The 6109-nt window shown below is 42.2% G+C and overlaps 1 long non-coding RNA gene across 1 annotated transcript; it reads left to right on the top strand.

Moving 5' to 3' along the window:
- Nucleotides 1-1942: 1942 nt before the first annotated feature.
- On the top strand, nucleotides 1943-4796 carry LOC310872484. The gene is made up of 3 exons (XR_014570391.1): nucleotides 1943-2981; nucleotides 4226-4381; nucleotides 4711-4796. It is a non-coding gene; the product is annotated as an uncharacterized lncRNA (long non-coding RNA).
- Nucleotides 4797-6109: the final 1313 nt, after the last annotated feature.

Raw genomic sequence — 6109 nt, 5'->3', positions numbered from 1 at the left:
AGCATTATTGGCCGCTCTTCATTGGTACAGAGACTGATGAGCACAGCATTATTGGCCGCTCTTCATTGGTACAGAGACTGGTGAGCACACAGCATTATTGGCCGCTCTTCATTGGTACAGAGACTGATGAGCACAGCATTATTGGCCGCTCTTCATTGGTACAGAGACTTGGTAGAAGTCATGAAACATGATTGAGAAGAAAACTTTCATTAAAAGCCTTCCATTAATGTCTAAGCAATAATGCTCAATTTATCCTAGCCTATATTCTAAAATGGGCTAATGAGAGACTGTTGATGAGGACCGTTAAAGGAAGGTCCAGGGAGGGACGTACTGAGACGAAAATTAGCTTAGTCCGAGTATTCACTCGATCGGATGGAAGAATTAATCCTGTATCCAAAACCTCTAATATTTATATCCTTTTTCTAAGTGTCACCCTTGCCATTTGTTTTGACAAACTGGCCCCAGGGCTTAAAGTTCTCAGTCCTGGGGACTGATTTCAGTCCTGAGGATTTCATAGGGGTCATTTAATGAGATCAGTGCAGATTTGCAAAAAAAAACATTTTCAGTCTTGGGATAGTTTTTGGCTTTAAGCCCTGTGGCCCCTTGAGCTGTTTTTAGCCTTCATATTCAAAATGTTCTCTTTCCATTTCCACCATTTGTTCTGGTGTTCTGGTGTACAGGTACACCCTGTCTAAGTCTTGGCAGCCCAAACGGTGAGCACGTCTGTACTTTAGGTTGCAACTAGCTGTCTGAGTTTGTACTTTACTGACCTAGCAGGCCTCTCATGGTTGCCATTCTATTGATTTGGCCTGTATAGCTTTTTGTCACCAAGACTATGGTAAATGTATTGTATTCAAGGGCATACTCACACACATACACACTTGTCAGCTCACTCATTTTAAATTTCCATATGTACTTATGTAATCATTTATCATAATCATTTAATGCATAATTCTTTCTCATGCATTGATTGTTTTAGTATGCTTAAAGCTATATTATCGTCCAGCTTGCTTGAAAATTAGAAGTGACTCAAGCAGAAACGGTTCTTTGTGGTTTTTCACTTCCTGAAAGCCAAACAGTATATTTGCCCTGCATGCAGGAAGGACTGGTATAAGTGAACTAGAGTCGGGCCCCATCAGCAGAGAGCAATACATGTGGAAGTTGTGGGGAAATAGAAAATGTTGAGCACGTTTTGATGAACTCTGATAGGTAGCCTACATAGAGGAAAGAGCACAACTGAAGGACAAAGTTAATGAAAGGGTGTAGCTATGGTGAGGAAGGCACTGTTTAAAATCTTAAACACTACAAACCTGAGTAGTCAATTTTACAATTTTACAATTTAGGCATTTAGCAGACGCTCTTAATCCAGAGCGACTTACATTTAAGCAAGAACAAAAGCATGGGAATACATCACATAAAAGCATTTATCAATATCATGAAACATGCGTAAGCTAAGAAAGTAACAGTGGAATATCTATATAATGAAACTATACATACACTATACATATAAACTATACATACTTACTACTATGCTATACATATGTACTATGGCGTGCTATGACTATATACAATACAATTATAGTGCTGTCTACATAACATGCTATAAGTCGGATCTAACCTTCTCTAAGGATCTAACTAGCACTAGAAAATTGACATGATGTTGCACACTCTTGTACAGTAGGTGGCGGTATGCATCTTTACGCTGGTTGCCATCCGCCAAATAACTCAGAGAAGAAGAAGAAGTCTTATCCTAGCTTCCTGGACACTGGTGGAAGAAGCCCAAACGCTGTGAGTTGTGTTTATCTAGGAAAGTGTACAATAAATGGATTTAAAAAAAGGATTAATTAACAGATTTAGGTCATTTTAACACTTTCGTTTTATTGTGTGGTGTTTGCTGATTTTAAACCTCGTTTTCCCCTTGTTTTGTCTGGAACAGACCTTGTTTTGTCTGGAACAGACTAAACAATGCAATACAATACAGACTGGAAATAGTAGGCCTACTATACTACTCACCAGAGACAATGGAAAAGCCTTCATTGAGCCAAGACCAAGACGGAGGACTGATTGCAGGGAAAATACAGAGAATGAATGTCACACGTTGTGGTTATTATTCAGTGAAAGACAACAAACGACCACATACCATGATGGGTACTAATGAAGATCTGGAGCATCATACACCTTCATCCGATAGGCATAATATGTCCTACAGGCTGAATTCCAATACTCTTAACCCAGAAATGGTCACATCATCAGACCCAGATAGCGAACCAGAGGAACTGAGTGAGATCGATAAAGAGTTGGCAAGGAAGAGGAGAGAACTTAAACAGATTGAGAAGCAATTACTACTACAAAAAACTACTACAATTGGTATGACCACAACAACAGGGCCACCCTTAAAAAGCATCCTAAAAGCAAATACACCATGTCAGATGACAACAACAACAAGGCCACCCTTAAAAAGCATCCTAAAAGCAAAGACACCCAGTCAGATGATGTTTAAAGATCACAATGAGCATCCTCCTACTGGTCAGGGTCTTCTGCATAGTAGTCAGACTCCAGTTGTGAAGGAAAAGCCAGGTGTGTGCGAGAGTGACAGCCAACGAGACTGTCAGTCTCGCAGTGAAGAGAGGAAGACTGAACTACTCAATCAACACATTTCCGATGAAGGGTGTAAAATAAACTTCCAGCGTGAGGAGAAATCTTCCCAGAGTGATGATAGAGGCGACCACCATTTTGGCTCTAGTCAGCAGCATGTACGAAGTGATTTTGCTTCTGCAATTCCATCATACATTTCTGTTAAAGAAGATCGGGAAGAGGATCTCTCTAGCAAAGTGGACAGTTCTCTGAGAAATACTCTCATGCCCTTCATGAATACAGGTTTCTCCTGCAGCAAACAGCCTTCAGCCTACAACAACAGACTGAATGAGAGGGTGGATGGTATTTTGCGGCGAAGGAAAGAGTGGAGAGACTACTGTACTACAGTACTTAAGTACAATCTTAAGGTATTAAATTGTACTTTACCTCAGTATTTCCAATTCCTAATACTTTTACTTCTACTCCACTACATCTCAGAGCCAAATATTGTACTTTTACACCACTACACTACATGTATTTAAAGTGCCATGTTTTCATGTTTGTGATAGTCTGTGTGCCATATATAATTATGACACCACATCAAAATTAAATATTCCCAATTGATTGTCCATATAGGATACACATAACAAGCTTGGAAATATTTTCAGGATGTAATGATCATTAAACTCAATAACCCACCTAATCCCTCCCCAGTCATGTCGCAATTATGTGCAGGATGTAAGTTATCATGTAATTGTCTCCACCAGGCCGAAGGCATGGGGGGAGAGTATGTTTTGCACTCCGTCCGTCCGTCCGTCCGTCCGTCCGTGTGTCCGTCCGTGTGTGTGTCCGTGAGCAGCTAATCTCCCGCACCGTTAACCCGGTCGATGCCAAATTTTGCACACACACTCCCTGGATGCCAACGATGAACCTCTGCCCCAACATTTCCAGAACGGCCTGTTATAGCGCCACCAGGAGGCCGCTTTGTGCAAAACAAGTTTTTGCACAGTACACCTACAGATTTTGTCCAAACATCGCGCAAATTGGTACAAAGTCTCTCTAGAGCCATTCAACGAAACGGGTCTTTCAGATTTCTCAGACTCCATCCTGATTGGTTAAGATTGGCTTCCAAAGTTCACAGGAGTGCTCAGTTTCAAACAAAATGCTGCAAATCATGAACACATCGCGTGATTTCCGTGAAATTGTGCACCCACATTCCCACTAGGCCGAGGAAGAAATGCCACATGAACATTTTCAACTCAGCCTCAAGGTGGCGCTATAACTGGCCGAAAAGTGTTTTTACCTCTAATTTCATTGTTTTGTTCCACTTTTGCTGTGGCAATGTAAACGTCACACACACACACACACACACACACACACAAACAAACATGTTTAAATTACTCCTAAACATTTTGCCAAACATCACACACTCTCCTATCCTCCTGGTGGAGACCTGTGCCCAGAAGGGCACTTTTTCTAGTTTGTAGATGTGAATAGACTTAATTTAACTGACTACACTTTTTGGAATATTTAATTTTAAAAGAAAAACCTTCCCTCTCTCACACTAATGCCAGTGATCAACCTCCCCTGTGCCAATGGAGTAGATGTGCATCTGATGGTGTAACAAACTATTTTCCTTCCAACTGCTCAGACCTTCTCCACTCCAACTGACCACCTTCCACCACCTAATCCTGTGGAGAAGACAAATGTGTCAACCTTGAACAAAGATGACCATCCTCTAAAACTTAGAGTGAAAGCTTTGATGAACAGGCACCGTAATTCTGGTTTATTGGATTCACATGGAGAGGTTTGTAGCTTTGTTGAACACTTATCAAACTATCACTTAACTATTGTACAATTCCTTACCTCCACATATATATTCATATTCACCAGCCACTTTATTAGGAGCGCCTGTGTAAGATAACATAAATTAACATAAGCGTATACTCAGTCATGGTATGCAACTATAGGCCTAATTTAATGTCTAACAATTTATTGAAAATGTAAAAGAAATGAGTAAGCTTGTGAAGTACTGAGAAGCTCACTCAAAGTTTAAATTCCCTGATGTATGCTGCACTCTTTAACAGATACATTATGATATTAAATGATGTTTTCTTTACATGTGCCTTTTGGCAGGTCACTGTTAAACCACAACCTCCCAGCCAGAGCCCTACTACTGTCCCTGTTAAACCACAACCTCCCAGCCAGAGCCCTACCACTGTTGAGGAACCACAACCTCCCAGCCAGAGCCATACTACTGTTGAGGAACCACAACCTCCCAGCCAGAGCCCTACTACTGTTGAGGAACCACAACCTCCCAGCCAGAGCCCTACCACTGCTGAGGAACTTGATAAGTTGACTGTCATAGGATTTCAGCGTTTCCTCAGTGTACTCGATAAAGGGGTGGACATTGAGACATTGCTGAATAAAACACTCCATGAGCATCCTCCTACTGGTCAGGGTCTTCTGCATAGTAGTCAGACTCCTCCTACTGGTCAGGGTCTTCTGCATATTAGTCAGACTCCAGTTGTGAAGGAAAGGTCAGGTGTGTGCGAGAGTGACAGCCATCGAGACCGTCGTTCTCGCAGTGAAAAGAGGAAGACTGAACTACTCAATCAACACATTTCTAATGAAGGGTGTAAAAGAAACTTCCAGCGTGAGGAGAAATCTTCCCAGAGTGATGATAGAGGCGACCACCATTTTGGCTCTAGTCAGCAGCATGTACAAAGTGATTTTGCTTCTGCAATTCCATCATACATTTCTGTCCGGCACTCAGAGTACAGTACAGTACACAGTACAGTACACTCAGAGTACAGTGCCTACCACCATGACACTAGAGTACACTCAGAGTACAGTACAGTACACTCAGAGTACAGTACAGTACACTCAGAGTACAGTGCCTACCACCATGACACTAGCAACGGTGCTTCCTTGAACTATGGGTCCAATGACATCCCACCTTCTTCCTCCTCCTATCCCCCTGCTTTTTGTAATTATTCAATGACTCCGTTATGTCCCTCTGCTGACACAGGAGCCTTGGATGGCCATGTTTACCCTCATCCATATCTACCTGCTGGTTGCAACACTGCACATGGATATTCTCACTTCAACGCAGATCTGTCACTGATCGAGGGCCAAAGTGGACAGCGGCCATTGCCTCGTGACCTCCACATCAACCCTCAATGTCAGACAAAACGTATTGATATGAAAATACAAACAAAACACCCGGCAGAACAAATACATGGACAAGAATTGTCTATTGGGAAGAAGGAGCTGTATACGATGGAGCAGAACTCAGACCTGTCACTGAGTGAAGGCCAAAGTGGACGGCAATCAGGCCTTTGTTACCTTCACATAATCAATACTGTCACAGACTGTCACAGAGACACGAGTAACGGTGCGTCCTCAACAGCTTGGAACGATGCGTCTACTGGTTTGTGTAATCCAGTTAATCTGGTACGTCCCTCTGCTGACACTGGAGCCTTACTTGGTCAGGTTTACCCTCGTCCACATCCACCTGCTGGCTACAACGATG

The sequence above is a fragment of the Protomyctophum parallelum genome, assembly GCF_964188405.1.
Source record: "Protomyctophum parallelum genome assembly, chromosome: 15".
In the NCBI taxonomy this organism is placed as follows: Eukaryota; Metazoa; Chordata; class Actinopteri; order Myctophiformes; family Myctophidae; genus Protomyctophum; species Protomyctophum parallelum.
The sequence above is the reverse complement of the archived record's forward strand: the minus strand, read 5'-3'. Positions and strand labels throughout refer to the sequence as shown.